General features: G+C 32.8%; 1 long non-coding RNA gene across 1 annotated transcript; it reads left to right on the top strand.

Moving 5' to 3' along the window:
* The first annotated feature begins 14,175 nt into the window (after positions 1–14,175).
* On the top strand, positions 14,176–21,550 carry LOC123381761. Its single transcript, XR_006589166.1, has 3 exons — positions 14,176–14,718; positions 17,853–17,997; positions 21,065–21,550. It is a non-coding gene; the product is annotated as an uncharacterized LOC123381761 (long non-coding RNA).
* The last annotated feature ends 1,127 nt before the right edge of the window (positions 21,551–22,677 follow it).

The following is a 22,677-nucleotide window of genomic DNA, read 5'->3' as shown; positions in this document are numbered from 1 at the left end:
TTGCAGCACATACCAACTGCCTTAAGAACTGGGATAAGTCACTTAGCATCTGTAAACCTCCAGTTCTTTATCTTTCAAATGAGACTGACCTTAACTGTCATTCTTGGTAATCATAACAAGTAGAGATAAAGCATCTAGCACATAGTAAGTTCTCCACAACCAATAGCAATTGATAGCAATTGTTATTAGATATTTCTAAATGGTTAATGAATACGTAAGTAAAGGAGGAAAAAGTATAAAGCATTTTATTTAGGTCAAGGTCCTTTCTCTCCACCATTGCCCTTCCTCTCCTGCCCACCCCCCCTCCCCCATTACCTAAGTGACCTAGTTCCAAAGAAAAGAAAGTATTGTTAGCAAGCGGGATACAATTTTACACCACTGATTTCTTTCTAGCTTTGTTATTTTCCCTTAACCTGCAATGTTGATTTGACCTGATACTAATGTACAGTATTCTCTCTCTCTCTCTCTCTCTCTCGATGCTTGAATTTTAAACCTTAGAAAGAAAAATAATAATAATAAAAAAGGGAAGCAATGTGGTGGAGATAATTGGTAAAGGGCTAATGCACAAAATATAATACCTCAAGAGGCCTGTCTCATTTGCAGATACAGGTATCTATTAACCAGGGCATATATATTCTTGTCTTTCACACTTTAAGTATTATTAATTTCTGTCTACTTGGTCTTCATAATTTTTACAGAAAACATCTTTGTAATCTAATTGATATACCATGTCGGCAATGAGAAAAGTAGGTCAAACAGATCAGGTGGTGTTATTTTACCAGATTTCACTATTTGTGTTTTGAGTTTCATTAAACTAGCTTGTGTTATGGATTTTAAAGTATAAAAAATATCTGATACATATATACTTTTACATTAGGCAAAGCATAAGAGAATTGCCTTTTTTAACTAGTCTTACCGTAAGCAATTTTTGTGCTCTTAAAAACATGACTAAAAAAATCCTTTATAAAACATACATACTTGAAAAAGCAGCAGGGCTTCTTTTCAACAGTTAGATGGATGTTCCTCTCCCTATTCCTTTTAGACTGGTTTCCTCTACTCTTCTGGACATAATGAGCACTTCAATATACTATTATCTTGCTTCATAGCATTTTGCTAATTTTCCAAATCTGGGGCTTTTTTATGTGCAGAGATTAAAATCATGATACTTTTTCTAAGATGATATTTTTCTTTACCATTAGATGGTGTTTTTAGGGTATGATTGACAGTGAAGTCTTTTATTGTTTAAAAATGTAAATGTGCTTGTGTTTGACTACTATTTAGAAATGCAAGAAAGTGTAAAAATATATTTTATATGACTACCAGCATCAGACCAAAAGAATAGCTTAAAATAAGTTATTGAAATTTATTTATATTATTCTCACATTTTATATATCCTTATATTAAATTTTACTAGGTATATCGTGAAGCAGAAACTCTAGCAACTATGTTGAACTGTCATTGAAAGAGGATAGAATTTATGAGACCTCATTGAGGATCCCTTTGGATGGCAATCATTATCAGCATTCAGAGTCACCTCCAGGGTAAAGAATTTTGGCTTGGTTGGAAGACAGTTTGCAAAGAAAATTCCATTTGCTGAGTTTTGCTTTTAGCACCTTCCAGACATTAGATCCTGAGGGCTGTAGAAAAAAACAAATAAAGAAGGATATAGCATAAGTCCTTTTACCTGAAACTAAAGCGTACTCTCAAAGTTTCAACTGAAAATTCACTTAATTTACAGCATTGGAAAGCATGATATGAAAAAAGAGAGAATTTCTCCAAATTATAGAAGTTATTTTCATTTCCCCATGTTATTCGGCATTTATTTATCAACCCTTAACTAGGGGTATGGCATAAGTACAATCTCAAATGAATCATTTGGAGACTGAAATCCCATTACCAGTGTCAATTTTAAGTGAAAAACTATAATATCTGAGTGATTTGGATTTGGTTGAATAGTCACTAATTGAAATTGCTTGCCAGAGAATGGGATAACTTTATGAAAAAATGAAGTATATGTTTTATGTTCTTATAGCTTTGTTTTCAACATCCATCTGTAACATCCATCCTTAATATCCATTCTTGCCATCTTAATAATTGTGAATTGATCTCACAAGAGTCCTCCTATACCTATGTTTTTAAGGTACAAGGATTCATGTAGAATTGTCTGACATGTAAATCAACTGTGAGGGAGTAGCAAGGATTATTTAAATATTATGCATTACCTTGAGAATATACTCTCTGAAATCTAGAATAAAAGTTTAATTTAATATTTTTAAATTTTGAACATAAAGTGAAGAAAATGTAGGCATGAGTTTTTTAGAACTTTTAAAATCACACATTTTCAAAATTATAATTATTTTAATATAATAAATAGATGAGCTATGGACCTTTTTTCTTTTCTAAACACTGCACAAAATAATGAAGATGTGACAGCCAATGTTAGCCTCTCTATTTTCTGAATATTACCTTCTATTATCCTCTAAACATCTTGGATATTTAATTTTCCACTCATCTGCACATACCACCCACACATATAGTGGTATTAGTCCTTTATGATCATTTATAAATCTCAAATTAAAAAAAATTCAAATCATTCTGGTAAGAAAAACTTTGAATTTGTGATATTGAACTATTGCTATGTATTCTAGCTAGCTTACAGGAATTCTTGGAACAGATGCTTCTGAATTCCACAACTATGTTTGGATTAGCGTATTATCAACATGGCCAATATTTCAGGCTCTGAAGAATAGGGTAGCACCTCAACATTTCCATCTCTCTTCCTTAATCTCACTGAGCCTCAGTCTCCTGATCTATAACAATGAAGGTTTTGTTTTGTTTTTACATTTTTTTATTTGAGAGAGACAGACAGAGAGAGAGGAGAGAGAGAGAGAGAGAGAGAGAGAGAGAGAGAGAGGAAGAGAGAGAGAGAGAGAGAGAGAGAGAGAAACCAGGGGAGGGGCAGAGAGAAAGGGAAAGAGAGAATCCCAAGCAGACTCCATGCTGACAGCAGAGAGTGGGATTTGAACTCACGAAACCTGAGATCATTCTCTGAGCCAAAATCAAGAATCAGACACTTAACCGACTGAGCCACCCAGGCGCCCTGCTATGAAGGTTTTGATACCCGTCTTTTACATCATAAGCAGACACTCCATTACATATGTGTCTTAGTTAGTATAGGCTAAATTTTGTAACAGTAACATTTAATCCCAGAATGTAGGAAATTTATAATAAGATGTATTTCACTTTCATGCTATATGTCTATTGTCAATTGGCTGAGGACTCCATTCTTAACAAGCTTACAGAATGACAACAGAGCTTTCGCCATTGTAGAGCAGCTAGTACCTTTACTGCTTGTTGTCCTCAATCAGAGAAGCAAGTCTATGGTGTCTCCATCAACTCAAATGTTACTGGTAGCTATGTCACAGGGGAAGAATGGAAAACAGTGAAAAAAATGCTTTGACTCCTAAAGACTTTTTCTCACATTATTTTGGCAATTGTGATCATGTAGTATGCCTACTACAAATGGTGAGGAAAATGCATCCCCTGACGTGGGATGAGATGGAGATTTGTAAACATTTGGTGAAACATGCAAATGACCACATGTAAAATGTATAGTTTATTGATTGATAAACTATAGTAAGCACCAATTATTTCAACTATTGTAAAAGGGTTTCAATCTTCCATTAAACTAAATTTAATTGAAAATGTACTCATCTCAAGTACTGAGTTAGTTATGAGGAATATTTAGATGCATAGAATGAAATTTTAGAACTTCAGGGCCTTGTTATACAGTGGGTGGTGGGAAGGAGGCTATTCCATTTTGTCTCCCTTTACAAATCATTTCACCACAATCTTTTATTCTGTATGAGCCATTTACAACTTCCCTAACAAAGGCAATACCTGAGTCTCTTTTTGCCAACACTGGTCATTTTTCTTATTCTTAGTATTATTAATATTTAAATCAAAGCTCCATCTGAGATATTCATCTCTGTTTCTTGTCCTCCTTTGTTTCATTTATTTTTAGTTCTCCTAGAGTCACCTTAAGGACTTGTCAACAAACAGCCTCATTATCAAGAGTGGTGCCATTCCCACCCCCGCCAAAGTCTCATCGCACCATACAACACTTTTACAATCACTGGTATAACTCCCCTATTCTTTCTGGATCCACATAGATCAGTTTCAAGCTTACTTTACCTCTTTAAGCATTTTAGTGTTTTCTTTTTATTATAATTCTATTGTTCCCAAAAGTTTTACTGAAACTGTCATCCAAGATTCAACCCTGAACCAACCCCATTTATCAGTTCAACACTCTAGTTCTTGGACCAAAGAGCATTTTTAGAGAAAATCACAAAATTAACAACTTTGACCTACTTCAAATATATGCTCACTTTTCAGTCTGGCCCAGAGCCTTGTGAGCATATCTAATAAACTGTTTTATAAAGACAATTAATGCACTGTCATGAATTCACTTTTTCCTTCCTTCTCTATATCATTGTATGTCATTTCTCTTCCCCTTCTCTTTATATTATTCTATAAATCTTTCCTAATACATTAAACTTATAAACTTTCTATCTATAAATGTGATGTCATCGTCTCCTCTTGCATATCACTTATTCTATTTCTTTTATCTTTAAATCCACCCATTCTTAGAGTCACAGAATTTTTAAATCTAAATATAACTTCAAGATTATATTTAAAATCTGTTTCAAATTTGCATTTGCATATATCTGTCAATACAACCTCCCCCAACTTCTCACTAAAATACTTATGAAGGCTCAGAAGGAAATGAAAATTCACATCATTGACAAACACTATGTCTGGCAATCGAGTACCAAAATCTGAAATACAGATGGAAATTAAAAGGGAAAAATTGGCAATAGGAAAAACAATATCAAGAACAAAAAACCAACACTAAAATAACAATCCTACCAGATATTACCTTGAAGTACACTCTAAACTCATCTCGTTAAACAGAAGCTACCTTGAAAAAATCATAATTTATGACAAATATTGTATTTTAACATCAATCTGAATACCTACTACAGTGAAGGTTTTTGACATTGTTTTTTTTTAAGTATTAAGTGAGGAAATGAAAATGTCTCATAATTGGCACACATTATTTATTGATACCTCATACATTATACACAATAACCTTAATAATATTTGGCAATGAATATAAAATATATATTCTCTAAACCCATAGTTTAATGGCTACAGAGCTGAAAATGAAATAAACTAACTTTCCTAGGATCACAATTTAATTGATGTTCATATTTCTTGATGATTAATAATAGATTTTTGGATGTGATTTCTGTTTGTTGAATTATTGTTATTTATCTCCTATTTTGTTGGTGGAAAAACATCCTCTTCTCAACATATAAGATAATTCAAGTGGCATGTATTTTCAGAGGATAAAGTTTTATCCCTTAGTGAACATTTTCCATCATTTCTTTTCCAAATGAGATATTTGTTTTATCTTTTTTTTTCTTTCTGATGTATCTTAAAAGTAATAAGCCATTTTTCTCTGGGGGCAATTTTTTCTCTTAAACAATAATCTTCAATAGCTATGAAAAAAATGAGACCCAGAGAAACTCTTATATTGGAGCTCAAGAAGTTAGTGAACAAAAAGTACTTCAACTTTGTTTACACAGCAGATCTTGTAAGTCCTTAGAGTTTAATGTAGATGATGAAACATTTTCTTCCTTCTTGCTGCTGACAGTTCTATGTCTTTTCCAAGTAGAACCAACAAGCCAGTGTGACATATTTTCATCTTCAAGTCACAACACTTACCAGAAACAAGCAACAAGCCTCTCAAATTACATTTACACTGAAGGTAGCAAGACAAGTATAATCTAACTATCAAAAGGATGGTTCACTGAAGTGCTCCAACTATTGCCAACACATCCCAGGTATAATTTGTCCTGACTTGATTTAGACAGCCAAAGCAGTGCTAAAAACAGCAATAGTCAGTTCCCTACAGCTTTAAATACAGATATCATCAGGCAAGTAACTCTGAGGGGCAAGGTCTGTTTTGCAATGCAATGCTTGAAAACATGATCTTAAAAACATTCCATTTCAACAGAGGAGGCATGTTTTAAATGCTTTTTGAATGTTTTTGTTCTGGTTCAATTACAGAAATTCAATACCTTTTCATGAGTGTAAAATTTGTGGTACCACTTTTGAAATTATATTAGATTAAGCCATATAAATTTGTTGACATTTGACCTTTTTTTTAACTTACATAAAGGGTGATTTATGTGGTTCAACCTAAGAATCCATTTAGCAACAAATTCTAGGGGAACTCAAGTTTTTTAGAAAGAAATTTTCACTCAGAAAGCTTCAGTGCCTGGGAGTGCCTGAGTGGCTCAGTCAGTCAAGCACCTGACTCTTGATTTCGGCTCCAGTCATGATCTCATGGTCATGAGATGTAGCCCGGCCTTGGGCTCTGCTCTAGGTGTGGAGCTTGCTTGGGATTCTTGCTCCCTCTCTCTCTGTCCCTCCCCGCTCTCACACATCTGGGTGCTTTCTCTCTCTCTCTCTCTCAGAATGAATAAACATGTTAAAAAAAAAAAAGAAGAATGATTACTCACCATCTTCTATTAAGTCACACTATTTTAAGTTTATGTGCCCCATGGTGTCTCCTTCTAGACCTCAGCACCTGCTCCATCTGCATGGAATGCCTACTTCCCTCCTGCAACATTTACTAAGTCATTCCTATCCTTCAGTTCTCAGATTAGAAAGCCATACAGGAGAGAGGCCTTTTCCTGACACCACCAAAACTATGTCCCATCCCCATTGCTTCCCCTCCCTTCCACACCCTCTTTCATATAACTTTCACACTTGTAATTATGCAATGAACTGTAATACTTGGTTTGTTGTCTATCTCTCATTTTAGATATAAGAGAGCTGCGGACCAGGAACCATGGTCACTGGGTTCCACAGTTCATGACAAAATAAGTTACAAGATATTCAGGTGTTTATCGCAAAATCAGTCTTAGCATCCTGAAGAATTAGTTTGAATCCCCAAACCAATAAACTAGAATACTTCCAAATCATTTGCATTATATTAATGTATTATATTGTTCACTGAATTTTAGTTAAGTTAAAAGAATAGGAGACCTTGTTATTAATTAGTCATTGACAAACAACTCTACGATATTAATACACTTAGCCATTTAGACAAATATTGTAAATTTACCTTAATGTTTAAAACACTAAAGTTAAAAAACTATTTTTTCCCTCATAGTCAACAACCTAAAACATGTATCAGTCTTGGGGTGATTTAGGCTCTTCCTTGAAATCCCATGTGAATGCGTTATAACTTTTTTTAGGGAGGGAAATGTACACACACTTAGTTGACAAAACCACATAATATGAATTTGCATTATATTGTGTTGTCTTCTTTAATGTGATAGCAGCGGTGTCTTCACCAGTTTTTAAGTAAGCTTTTAATCCAATGGATAGCTTAATTAGTAACATACAATAAACCATCCAGTAGAAAAGCTAATTACTTGATTGTCAAATAAAATAACAATAGTTTCCCCTACAGTGAAAGCTCCACCACTGTAATTAGGTTATGTCATACTTTACCCTGAAGGGAATATTAAAAACACAAGATGAGCCAATGCTATCCACTATATTTTTCTATTTATAGCATGATGCTAAATTGCTACCTTCATGTTGGAGCTCAGACATCAATAACAGAACACAAAGGGCCCTTCTGATGCTCAATTACATTTGCTTTGTGTATATTAATGTAAATATAGATCTCAAAAGAAAATAGTTTGCTGACTAATTGTTTATAATGAAATCAATTGATTAAAATTTTTAGAAACTTTGTGGATAACAAATAGTTAGAAAATAAAGCAGTTGCATAACTTTAACAAGTGATTAGATTTTTTAAAATATATATCTCCTTTCTAGTTCTTCATATGTTAACTTCAAACAAAAAAACACAAACACATTGATTAACTCTAAATGAAAATAAAATTACAGAAAATAATATGTGATGATAAGTTAATTAAAATTATTATCTGCTTGTTATATACCCCAAATTGGTTAGTTTTAAAAACTGAACAACCTTAACAAAAATAATAATATATATCTTCATATATGTGAATATAATTAGAAAAGGAAAACAAAACAGCCCTTGTCCTACAAATCATCTCAGTAAATTGTAAGTCATTAAAGGAACAAACATGGGTAAAGTTACTTTCCTTGGATGATGGCTTTTCTGATTCTAAAATAGGTCATCTGTCAAGAAGAAGATGTATAGTTTCCTAGTCATCATTATACCATGCCCACCACAAGTATCAGATGTTTGATGCAATGGAACCATTACCAAATGGTATTTTGGCTTGTAATAGATTTTTAAAAGGAGATAGTACACACATGAAGGACAGCATCTTTTTTTTTTTTTATTTCACATTACAGTGAAAAATGTGTGTTTCTTTGTTCACAAAGTTTAGTTTGATCATTAAGTTTCCTTCCCAACCACTTTCTGAATGACATATAGAAAAATTGACTTATGTCTTTACAGGACAAACTCCTTTACATACACACAAAATTGCACACTTACCTTTGAACATACACACATTCACATATAAGGTGTGACTATAAATGATCAAGGTCAGTTTTCTTAAACAGATGGAGATTTTTTTATGCTGTATAGTTACACATGCATGTTGTGTATATGTATGTGTATTTGTGTATATTCAAAAATATCTTAATCCAGACTTCTAGGTAGACTTTTTGACTATACATATTTAGCTGATTTTCTCTTATCTAATTTATTCCATCAATATAACTCTCTGCTATATTTCCTTTCTTCTCTGCAAAATGTTACTTTTTAATTTTGCTCTTTTACTTTACATAAGAATTTTTGGATTTAATTTAAAATTTTTGTTAGCAAGACTTATATTCCTTTATATGGACAGTTTCATAATTTATTCTTATTCATCTTAATATCAGTACCGATGAAAAGTGAATTTTTATCTATTGGTATAGATTCCTTTAAATAGTTTCTTAAAGAGTTACCTATTTTGGGGGCGCCTGGGTGGCTCAGTTGATTGGGTGTCCGACTTCCGCTCCGGTCGTGATCTCATAGCTCCTGAGTTCGAGCCCTGAGTCTGGTTCTGTGCTGATAGCTCCGAGCCTAGAGCCTGTTTCAGATTCTGTGTCTCCCTCTCTCTCTCTGCCCCTAACCCACTCACATTCTGTCTCCGTCTCTCTCAAAAATAAATAAACATTAATTTTTTTAATTATTAAAAAAAAGTTACCTATTTTGTGTAGCTATCTATATAGATTTAATATTATTTTTGTCATGTATATTCTTGACAGAAGTATATAATATAGCTAGTACTGCAAACTGAGCAGCATTCAATTCATAAATATTTAACAATACAATGTTATTTAACAATAACATATTTAACAATATAAGGTTAAAATAAAAATACTTATTTTTTAGTATAATTTGGTAATAACGAATTTGACAATTATTTCACATGCTTTTGAATTTTCTAAACCATGTGTCTATTTAATTTTTAAAATTTTATTTACAAATATGTCTCAGGGGAAGAAGTTGAAAGTTGTGGGTTTTTTTAAGTTTACTTATTAATTTTGAGAGAGAGAGAGAGAGTGGGGGAAGGGGAGAGAGAGAATCCCAAGCAGGCTCTGGGCTCTGTCAACTCAGAGCCTGACACTGGGCTCCATCTCACTAACTACGAGATCATGACCTGAGCTGAAATCAAGAGTCAGATGTTTAACCAACTGAGCCACCCAGGCGCCCTCAAGTTGAACGTTGTTTTATATGTGTTTACATTTCCTGTTATTTTTTTTTTCATTTTCTCTTTGAGTTCTCTATTTAGACCTTTAATATATATTGCCATTTGATACATGGAACAGTGTGAATACATGTTCACAAAGAGCTTGAGTGATAGATGTTATTGACACATAAATATTAGAACTGGATATCAAAAGCAAGGCTATGCTCTTTACAGATGGGCTGTTTTTGTTTGGCATCCCTAAACCACTCTCCACCATTTTCACCCCTTTATCCCTGGAGGCTGAACTATGCAGACTCCCTCATTGGGTTCCTATGTTCTCCAGCTTGGAGTAAAGGAATTAATGTCACAGTATTTGTTTTCCAGTTCTCTCTCTGCAGAGATGGCTCCAAGGACTAGCTTAGTCTCTCCACCAAAAGTTAACAGCATTGTCCGTGGACCCTCTCAACTGAGTCACTGTGTCTCCAGGTTCGGATAGTTACTCTTTCCCTTTGATTATGAGTGGAAAGATAGTTTCCTCTCATTCTTACAAAAGCCAGAACTATAATTCAATTTTGTGTTTTCTGCTTTAAAGTAGTTTCTGTTGTGTAACATTTCTAATGAACGGTACACATAAGTTTTTCTATCAATGAAACGTACGGATGATAAATTTATTTTGCCCTCCTCTTAAATTACATCTTAGCTGCTGTACAATTTTAGATTGATAAATTATTTTTCTTTAAAGCTTAGAAGATACTACTTCACCTTCTTCTGGAATCTATTAATCTGATGAAAATTTGGGCTGTGAATTGGGCTGTGAAAATTGCTCTCCCATTGTTTCTTTTTCTTTTCTATTTCTTTCTCAATATATTTTTTATATTTGATCATCTGGAGTTTCATTAATGTGGACAAAGGTATGTCTTTATTTGTATAAATCCTGCTTGGAGCCTTATGTATAGTTTTAATCTAAAGGAATATATTTTCTTTAATTTTGGATTAATCATTAGACAAAATGTATAATTCTAATGATTCCATAATTTCAAAGTTCAAATTACTTGCCCGATACTAGAATAAAAGTGTAATCTACAATGGAAGGATAAGACATTGGCCTCCAAACCAACATTCAGTAATGCAATCATTAATAGGTAGAGAGCCAGACATCACGAGCCTCTCTAATCCATGTTGTTTCTCCTGTTTTTAGAATCCTAATTTTGTACTCATATGCTTAATTAAATGAGAGATGCTCTTTGGAAATAGTTAATTCCTAAAACCATACAATCGTGTTACAATGCAGAAAAAAAATGGAGTTAAAGGAAAGTAATTCAGTACCTAACTAGTAACCGTTCAAAAAATGCTACATCAACTTTTGAGCTCTTACAGTTTTGCTCATAAACTGCTCGACGCTCTCTCCTCATTTTTTCTTCTAATTCAGATCAACAACACAAAAGGCTGACTTGGGGGAATTTTATCCCCAGGGATACCCAAAATATATATAATTTGTTTAGTCAAAAGCAGTGTGCTCCCTATGGTAATGAAGTATCAAGAAATATCCTTGGCTGCAAGATACCCTTCAATCAGATCACTGCTCCCTAAGGATCTGCAACATGGAAATTTCTGGTAACAAAACAGTGCCTGCCACCCACATTCCCATTAATTCAATTCCTCTGAAATGTCATTTGTTACATCAGGGCATTTGTATAGATCTTAGACTTTTTACTTTCTTATTTGCCAAGCATACTTTTAATGCTGATTGGTTAATTTCCAGGAACTTCTGAAATCTTAAAATGCTTTCCTTGACCTCTCACACTCAATCACAGTTAATAACTTAGTTACATGGTAAAAGGTCACACATCCCTTTAGCAACCTGTACTTTTTTTCATAAATCATCTTAATTGTTAAATATTTAATTTCTCAAGAAAGTGTAAGCCCTGTAAAGAAAAAAAATGCATATTTATTCACCACTGTATTCTAGTGCTTAATAAAATGCTTAGAACATAAAAGGAACTAAGCAAATATTTGATGACTGAATGAATGAATAAATCATTGTTTATTATTGTATTTATAGCTTATTATTTTACATACCTACCCAGTGAGCATATATCTCCATATTTAGAATATGAGACACATTGTAATTGGCCAATACATTGAGTTTTTTAGAAGTTATTTCAAAAACAAGTTTAAAAACAATTAGTGGTATGCCTAATGATAGATGGAACTTAGCAACTATCAATGACTGGATTGCACTTGTGTTGCTCAACATGATCAATCAAACATGTTTAATGACCGGATGCCAGATTGACCGATTTATTAAATATCTGTTATAAGATATTGTGATAACTGCTACTTTTAAATTTTCTTCCAAATTATATGTATTGTCCAAGCATGTGATAAAGAAGAGAGAAAACTCATTCTGATTCACTATTTAATATGCAGTATACTACAGTTTTTACATGGTCCCAATCATGTCCTGATCATAAAGATAATATGAATCATAGCTTAGGAATAATTCATAGTTTACACATATTTTATTTTTTGATGTTTATTTGAATATGCTTTAATGTCATATTTCTATGAACTTCAGTGAAAACTTTGGATTTGAAGCTGGTAAAATATTCATCACTTTCATATACTAGATATTGTTGTATTCCAACTGGGAACAGCAGTTGCATGGTATTTGTGAGATTGATGCCATAAGGATTGTTCTAGTAATGGATGTGTAGAATGTTCTTCTTACTTAATTTATGAATTCCCTAAGGGCACAATTCTGATAATTGAAATTGTCAAGAGACCCCTAACTATAATGGAAGAGCATGAATTCCCAAGATGCTCAACCAAGAAATCTTTTCTTAGGAAATACAATCAGGAGACAGTGTGGTGCAGATAATTTGGTTTCAGCTTTGTATATTACTGTGTGTCTTTGGGCAATGTTTATTTCAACATTTTCACTTTAATTTTCTCATCTGAGAAGTGAAACATTTACTATTTACATTTTAATATTCTTGGGAAACATTTTAAAATCATCCCTCTTTTTAATTTTTTTGATATTACTTCAAATTTCAAATACAGTGAATTTATTTATTGCAACCAATGAAAAGCTTATAATTTTCTTTCCACCACTGTCTCTGATTCCATCTAACTATGGTAATTTTCATGCCTTCCTGCATTTCTTTACACCTTTTACTCCTTGCTCATAGAAATGTTTACAACATATATACAGGTGAATTTATGCCCTGGTTTGCCCAGAGTAATTTCATATTAAGATTATTTTCCTACCATAATTATTAATAATGTTCCTTTTGTTATCAAAATCATACATTTTTGGATGATAAATTACATAGTCACCTTTTTTCAAGGGGTTTTCTTTTTTATTATTAATTTACCTATAGCTGTTAGCATAATGCTGTGTATTTGGTAAGTTTTCAACAATGGCAGACACTGTTAAGAGGATCCTAATTTCTTAGGCACCTGCCAAATACTTAACAATGTAGCTATAGGGCAAGTAGTTTAGTAATAGTTGGGGTAACAGTTGAATGAGGAAAATGTTTATTTTTAAAGTATTTTAATACTTTTTAATGGGTGAATTTTTATAATGTTTATTCAAGATGAAAAATTAAACTCTACCATCTTTCACTTTTAGTGAATATTCCCAGGCTTTTATTTCATAATCTTAAATTGGGGGTAGAGAGAAACCCATATAATATTGAAGATTGAACTTTCTGAAAAAGTTAAATAATATATTTATGGTCTCACAGATAGTGTCATTTTCTGGCTCAGCTCTGTCATTGAAAATGTACACACACAATGTTAGAAACACAGGTAGAGACTCCTTAATATATCAGGCTATTTTATAACAGAATGTGACTAACTTATTTGGTCTCATCTGCTGGTATAAACGACTGATGCTTTGCCTTTTTTTTTTCCCTTGTATTTTTTTCTATCAGGGAAGATAGGCATTTTCTACTGAACAGGAAAATCTAACAAAACAAAACAAAACAAAACAAAACAAAACAAACAAAACAAAACAAAAAAATCCATGAGAGAAAGATACACCTGCCCAGCCAGACAAGCTGTAGAATCATCCCTTTCATTTAGAAACTTTTCAATTTGGTTCAAATATCCAGTACGTCAGGTTTTAGCATCTGTTTAAAAGGCTATTGATCTCCTCCATCAACCTCTGTTTTCTACCTCCGTAATCATCACTGAATAATTTTTTTTAATTTTTTTTCAACGTTTATTTATTTTTGGGACAGAGAGAGACAGACCATGAACGGGGGAGGGGCAGAGAGAGAGGGAGACACAGAATCGGAAACAGGCTCCAGGCTCTGAGCCATCAGCCCAGAGCCCAACACGGGGCTCGAGCTCCCGGACCGCGAGATCATGACCTGGCTGAAGTCGGACGCTTAACCGACTGCGCCACCCAGGCGCCCCCATCACTGAATGATTTTAAGGAAAGTTTAAGAGACAGAACTTTTATGAAACAAATTTATAAAGTGATTTAATATCAATTATTTTCCCACGTACATGTATTTTAAGTGTCCTTAGTCAATTTAGACTCCAACTACCATATTTTAGATATACTAAAGCTAATTAAAAAAAGTAAAAGGTATTCCAAGGGCAAATGTGCTTCATTAAAGTAGATAAGAGGAAATTTTTTGTAAAAATCAGAAGGAGAGATATAATCAGGGGTTTATGGTTGAAGAGCTCATTTTATTATGAAATAGGGCATATTTCTTCAGTAATTCTGCAGGTTTACTGTCACTGTAGTTAAGCAGATGAGCCATGCTATTGAAGAATAAACAGCAGATATGTTTGAAGTTAGTATAAGAGGAAAATGAAGTACGCAATCCTTGATGAAGTAAAATGAAAATGGGGAGAGCAAGTATCAGTATTTCAAAGATTGAGAAATAGAGAAACAAAGATCCTCCTGAGGAATTTTTCAACAGGTTCGAAAGTTCAGGTAAGATAAGTTTCTCCATATTTAAATGCCCTTTGGAACTATATTCTAATTTTTGAAGGAGATATTTTTCATCTTTTTTTTTTGCAGGCAAAAGAACTAAACTCTTTTTTATGAAAACCATTGATGTTTTTTGACTGATTATTCTTGAAATTTAATTGCACTGTTCAATAGTTCTTAAAAATTGTAGCTCATCAACAATATTAAATAAGCATATACATTTATCGATTAAATATGAATATATTAACATGCTTGGGATTTTGACCATTATATTCTAGACAGTGTATAAATATTAATATTTTAGTAAAAATTATAATACTACTCAAAAATAATGTTGCAAACATAGGGGTCAACCTTCTTTTTATATTGTTTTCCTTGGTTAAATTTTCTAAATACACCTAAGGACAATTATTGGTTTTGGGTTTGGTGTTTTTTTTTTTTTTTGGTTTTGGTTCTTTGGAGTGGTAATCACAAAAACTGTATTAGCATTTGTTGATGTTCATTGAATACTTACAATAGGCCAGGCAGCTGTTGAATGTATAACATACATCGTTTCACTTAAATCTCTAAGTGCTGTATGAATGATGAACAACAAGTACTTCCATTTCAGGGGCAAGAATCTGAAATTGGGTCCAAGGTAATATGGACTAACTGCTTGGTCTAGGTTCACATAGTCTATTTGGATCCCATTTTATAGTTATGTGATGTCATATATTTGATGCGATCCTTCTTATTCTACAGAAGAATCAACATGCACACATGTCAGGCAGTCAGCTAGTTCTACTGTTACCACATCCCATGTTCTTTCCAATACTACAAAAAGTCTGAAGAAATTTTTGTTGTTGTTACTTTTAGCTGCATAGTGAAATGTATCTGAATGTTTACCAAAATCAGGAAATAACCGGAAGATTCACAATTTTTTAATGATTGCTTATTTCAGTCCCTTTTTTTTCAACATTTACATGTATATTTATTCATATACATTTTGTGTATGTATACATCAAATATGTGAAAAATGAATGTCTATCAGGTTCTCCCTGCTCTGAGTTTTTGGCACAGGAAGAGGGAACTGGTTGAAATGGAATTGGTTTAATCTCCAGAAGCTATTGTCTCCTCCTCTCTTTATCATGTTTAAATTTTTATTTATTTCAAGAGAGAATGAGTGAGTGCAAGCAGGGTAGGCAGAGAGAGAGGGAGGGAGAGAATCCCAAGTAGGCTTTGCTCTGTCAGAGCAGAGCCTGATGCAGGGCTCAATCCCACAAACTGTGAGATCATGACCTGAGCTGAACTCAAGAGTTGGATGCTTAACTGACTGAGCCATCAAGCCAACCAACTGCCCCTCCTCCTCTCTTCAATCACTGGGTTCACCAAGCTATGTAAATCAGTCACCTTCAATCACATTGGAGTGTGTGGTGGTTATCTGGCTTTGTCTAAGGCCATATGTCACCATCCTAACATACTTCATATTGTTATTGGATCTTTCCTACATTATTCCACATTACTTTTTAGACAAGGATCTAAATTATTTGCCACCTTTACTTCTTTTAAGAAACATTTCATCAGTCATTACTATCTATAATATGCTTATAAAATACAGTATTATAGGAAAAGGAAGTCACAAGTTTTTATTGAATATTTATATTTTCTGTAATAGCAATGGAGAGAAGAGCAAACAGTATCAAATTGGGTCAAATATACTCAATGTAGTTTTTGTATATATGAGTAAAAATGAAGGTGTAGACTATAGTTTTATTTAGATATTGACAAATAGGCACTGTTAGAATGCTATTTTAAAGAATACATTAGTAAGAACACTTATATCACAATTAAACAACCTTCAGTGTGAATCCTAAGACCAGCTCTTATTTGGGCAAGTTAATTGATCCAACTGACCTTACTTTTCTTATGAACAAAATGAAGGTAATTATATCAACAACTGTTTTGTTTTTGTTTTTGTTTTTGTTTTTGTTATATTGTGTGTCCTTATAGTAGGGCCTCATACATAGTAACTAATTTTACTAAAGTGAAGAAATAGGTTCATTTCCCTTTGGAGTAAGTAAAACTCTGATATGCTGCCTGTAAATTTGCTTTTTCTGAGTGTATATTTTCTTCTGTGTTAGAAAATTCAGATATCAAAATATCTAATACTATTTAAAGTTACTATTTACTGTCTTGTCCAAGATGGAAGCCCTCCTACCCCTATTTTATCTAGGTGTTTTTTCTTCCTCTCTCAGAACTATAACATTTCAATATCTGGAAGATTCTTTTGGTACAACCTGATTATAATCTCCAGCATACCTGGAGCTCCATAAGTGAATGGCTTGAGTAGAAGATATTTAGTTCTCAAAATGACCTTAATTTGAGTACAATGAGAAGGAATATCTTCAAAGATATAAGATGACTGTCCATACTACAGAGGTAGTGAGCTACTCTGTCATAGCCTGAAATGTCAAAGTCTTTCATTATAGTAAAGAAGATTAATATAAAAGAAGGTCATATGCCAACATTCCAGTTGATGAGAATATATGATCTGTATTAATCTAAAAAATTGAAATTTTGGTACCTTATAAATTTCTCCTGCTATAAGGTATGATCATTTAACATATTAAATACTGATAGGGTAAGACAATACTTAAAATGTAAATTGTGGTGTATAGATTATTTAATATTTTTAAAATTACATAAGAGAAAGACATAAGTGAAGAATTCTTAGGTTTCTCACATCAACTGAGTTAACTTAAATATCTAAAGTGTCCGAAAGACTCAGAAATAAATAAAAACATTAAACAGAAAACTTTTTGTCCCCCCCTCAGGCATGAGGGTGAGCCATCTTGGAAGCAGCTCCTCCAGCCCCAGTCAAGCTTTCAGATAATGTTGTCTCAGCTGTGACTGGAACTACTTGAGCCAAAACCACTCAGTAAAGCCACACGTGTATTTTAAACCCTCAGACACTGTTTTAGATAATAATAGTTTGTCATTTTAAGCTGTGAAATTTGGGGGTAATTTGATCTATAACAGAAGATAATTAATATACTTTTCTAAATTGCCTTAGTGGCTTTTGTTGAAACTTTTATTTCAATAATTGTAATGATTTAACTTTGGCATAAGCATGTGAGCTTTCCCTTATTTTATTGCAGGCTAACACAACCCTGGCAAATAATACATTTTGATACTGGAATTTTGGATTGAACATATTTTATTAGATTCTGAGAAAGGAGATACCTGGATAACCTGGTGATGATGATGAGTGTTTTACTAGAATTACAGCAACTCTCTTCCGAGGTGTGTTGGAAATGGTTTTCAGGGCAAATGATTACCAAGTTTAGATAGCTAATGTTGAAACTGAGTGTCAAAAATTGTCGAATATTTGAGTTTTATACACCACTTAAAGAATAAATTGAAAAAATTATATTATTCTAGCAAAATAATAACTGTTTATTGTTTTAAGAATAAAAATTTGGGGTCTTGTATTATGTACTGTCTTCCTTGATATTTGGGTGTACCATAAAAATATAAATCTATAAGGATTTAAAATAAGCATCATTTCCAGACACTTTTCATGCAGCAAAGCCATCTGGATAATTTTCATCTATTAAAACTTAGTCCAAAAAAGAAAAAAAAAAATGCCAGCATGTCATGACTTATATACTCTTTAATATTATTTCGTATTTATTTTAAGAACTGTTAGCACCTAAATTTACTTTTTTAACCTCATAAATAAAATATACACTATAATCACCATCAAATACACAAAGGCAATTGATTCATTTTAGAGCTACAGTGAAAATTCTGCATTTTGCTCCATATATGTAGCAACAATACAATGTTCATTCTTTATTAAAGTTCAAAGTTGAATCAAAGCAATGCTGCTATTTTGTAGAATAGAAAAAGCACTGACCTTGGAATTCTAATTCTAGCACTGACCTCCATGACTGTTCTACCACATATTAGCAAAGTGACCTTGAATATGTCACTTAAACTTTATGAGTCCTGGTTTCCTTCTCTGTAAAAGAGGGATAATAACCAGATTATTGGAAAGGTCAAAATATATACAGGATAGTGAAGCACTGTCAAAAGCAAAACAGTACTGTTATAGTTATTATTATTATTATTATTATTATTATTATTATTATAGCTCTTCTTTTGTTTATTTTTACATGGTTTTAATAAAAAACCAATGCAATTTAAAGTAACTACTGACATGTCACTAGAGGTGATTAAAAGCTATTAATGAGAACAGATAAAGTGATAATTCATGATGTTAACATTGATTCTAATTGATTTTGGGCCTGTGAAAAGTTTAAGAGAGCATTTAAGGTTACCTGAGAAAACAGGCATTTGATTATTATATAACATAAAATGTTTTATTCATGTTATTTGAGCAATGTTTAACAAGTTAAAAGTGACATTTAAACCAGAGTGGAGGAGTTAAGTGTGAATAAAACTTGTATTTGTCAAAATAGGTACCTGGTATTCCTACAGACTTTATGGATAAAAATAATTTTTAAAGTTTATTCACATTAGATGTGTTTTTCTTCATGTAGGTCCCTATGTTTTAAAGGGTATTACAATAACAATTTTTGTACCACATTAATTTGGTATTAATAGTGTATTAAGATGAAAGTGTTGAAATATTGGAAGTACTCCATTCCTGAGAAACTATAGTTATTAGGAAAAATAGTGAAAAAATAAAGAGATCCCATTTAAATTTAGTGACATATAAAAAGGTAACCAGCATTATAGAGAATAGGAGGAATTGCATAAAATCACAAGTACTGTAAACTTTCTTAAATTTGGCTCAAAACCCTAAATATTTTAACAGATTATAAATCTAAAGTCATAAACAGAAAACAAATTTCTGATTTGGAAATAATATTGGTAAAAGATATTTTCGAAAATGCTTCTTTTTCAAAGTATTGTTTAAAGTCTAACATGCTTCTGGAATTTTTATTTATATAGATTTTCTTCCTAGTGGTTTTGCTTCAGGTTAGTGAAGTTGAAAGATTTACTTTACTAAATTCCAAAACAAAAACATCTCAGAGGAAATTTAGATGTCTGGGTTAGATGGACTGATACAGGAGTCAATAATTCTATGTCCCAAAGTGAATTCTACCTTAAAATCCTTACAATTTTAGTTGTTAAAAAAATAGTTCAAAGATTCTGTGTTAGAATGAAAATTTGTACTTTTTTTTGTCCATGCAAAGTTCGACTTATTTGCATCTATGTATCTTTGACAAATAGTTTTCTTTTCTTTTTATTTCTTTTTTGTTTTGCAAAGTGATATTTCCTTTCTCATCCTCAATAAATATTTATTGGTATTTGACGAGTATATTGATAGGGTAAATACGAATGATATCATAAACAATGAGTCCTTTCCCTTGGCAATAATTGGCTATGAAATTGAATTTAATATGTACACTTACCTTGAGTCATCCTTGTGTAGTTAGAAATCTGTTGCTCTATAATGGAGAAGCAGCGAATGCAACACAAATGCACTACAAATATATATTTTTCTTCTGTTGTGAAGATTTTAACAAATCAAAAAAACAATACCATTTCTTAAATGTGGTGCCATTGATGTAGATTTATAAAATATATATTTAAATATTCTTTGCCATTTAAATATATTGATTGGGCAAATTACCTAACCTCTTATTTTCATTATCTGCAAAATGAGACTAGTAACTACCTTGCAGGTCTTTGCAGAGACTATATATAATATATATAATATAGCTATATATAATATAGCTATATAATTCTTCATGAAAAATGCAAAATAAGAAGCAAAACCAACCCAACATAGATAAAATCCATCTGTTCTGATACCTTGATATAATTTGTTTTTTCTTCACACTAACTCTAGCAAAAGATTAAAGAAATGAATATAACTAGAGAAAACTATGTTGAGCTACCTTAGAACAAACTGAAATAAGGACCCTCAGTTTTCCACTATTCAACATAAAATACTTGTGAACTAAGCAACAACAAAGCAGCTTTCACTCATCTCCCTTGTCTATGGAATCTCTTCACTGTGTTTAGTGGTTAATCCAAACTTCTGCGTTCAAAACAGCATATATGTTTCCCCATAGTCCCTTGATATCTCCTTTCCAAGGTTTGGTTCATAGAGGGAAATGGGGGAAGCAGGGTGAGCAGGTTTACCTTTTTAAGTAGTAAGCTAAGCTTCAAGGATTCTCTCTTTAGACCATTAACACAACTGCACTCTGCATTTGAAACAGATGGAAATCTGGTTGTTTGTATCCAAACAGTGTTACAGATAATAGTGTTGACAAAGAATGAAGTTATTGCATTGTGGAGGATATTTGAATTCACACTGAACTAATTCTTACAGGATGGCATACTGACAGTGAACATTAGGCAGTAAGATCTTGACTCTTATCAGTCGAAAGGTACGTTTTATTTCAAATAATCTCAATGTTTCATGTGTAAAGTGGCTTGAGTTTTGTGAAGATACGATGGAATTAGATGAGAGTCCCCTAGTCCACCCTCAAGAATGAGAACTACAGTTTACAGTTTACAAGTCAACCTTGTATTAAGTAAACTATAATAGATGAATAGATGTACAGTGGCTTCTTATATCACTATCTCTTCTTTCCTATCAGAGAACTCATGTAATATGTAATTTAGGTGCTAAGGACATAGCCTTCTTTTTTCCAGCTCACCATTGTGTCCCTTGTTTCTCCTTCCCCATGTAATCTGTACTGGGCTGCTTGGTTCTTGTTTCAGTATCATTACTGAACAGAGCACATTAACATTCAAAGCCTTTACTAATTGATTTCTCTGGACATTTTGGCCACCTTTCAACTGGCTGTAGCTGAGTAGTTCTGCAAATTTCAGACTATAACCTAAGCTTTATCAATCTTTGTTTTCTTCAATAAACCACAGTCTTTCCTGGAGTGATCTTTTTTTTTTCCTTTACCAGCTGATTCATAATTTTATTTTAATTTTATTATTTATTTTATTTTTTAATTGAAGTATAGTTGACATACAATGTTACATTAGTTTCAGGTGTACAAGATAGTGATTTAACAAGTTTATACTTAATGCTATGCTCACCGAAGTGTAGCTACCATCTCTCACCATACGTCGTTATGACAATACCATTGACTGTATTCCTTATGCTGTACCTTCGTTCTCATGACTTATTTATTCCATAACTGGAAACCTGTCCCTCCTACCTTCCTTGACCCATTTTGCCATCTTCCCACTCCCTCCCCTCTGACAACCATCAATTAATGTCATTTAACATAAAACCCTCTAGGTCTATCCAAGTTGCCACATGTGGCAAGATCTTATTTTTTATGACTAAGTAGTATTCCTGTGTGTGTGCGTGTGTGTGTGTGAGAGTGTGTGTGTAAAACACATCTTGTTTATCCATTCATCTATCAATGGACAGTTAGGGTGCCTCCTGGAATGATCTTTTGATTTGCTATAGCAACATATTTGACATTTAAGAAAACTCTTTGCTTCAAGTTATATTACAAAGCTGCAGCAATCAAAACACTATGATACTGACACACAAATAGGCACATAGAACAAACGAATACAAAACCCAGAAAAAAACCTAAAGTTATATGGTCAATTAGTTTTTGACAAAGGAGGAGAGAATGTGAAAAAGACAGTGTCTCCAACAAATGGTATTGAGAAAACTGTATAGCTACTGGCAATGAAACGGGATCATTTCCTTACACTATACACAAAAATGAACTCAAAATGCATTAAATAACTAAATGTGAGACCTAAAACGATAAAAATCCTAGAAGAAAGCTCAGGTAGCAGTTTCTCTGACATCGGCCACTGCAACATTTTTCTGGATATGCTTCCTGAAGCAAAGGAAATAAAAGCAAAAATAAACTATTGGGACTACATCAAAATAAAAAGCCTCTGCACAGCAAAGGAATCAATCAACAAAACTAAAAGGCAACCTATGGAATGGGAGAAGAT

Source organism: Felis catus, chromosome D4, assembly GCF_018350175.1.
Source record: "Felis catus isolate Fca126 chromosome D4, F.catus_Fca126_mat1.0, whole genome shotgun sequence".
NCBI classification, from domain to species: Eukaryota; Metazoa; Chordata; class Mammalia; order Carnivora; family Felidae; genus Felis; species Felis catus.
The sequence above is the reverse complement of the archived record's forward strand: the minus strand, read 5'-3'. Positions and strand labels throughout refer to the sequence as shown.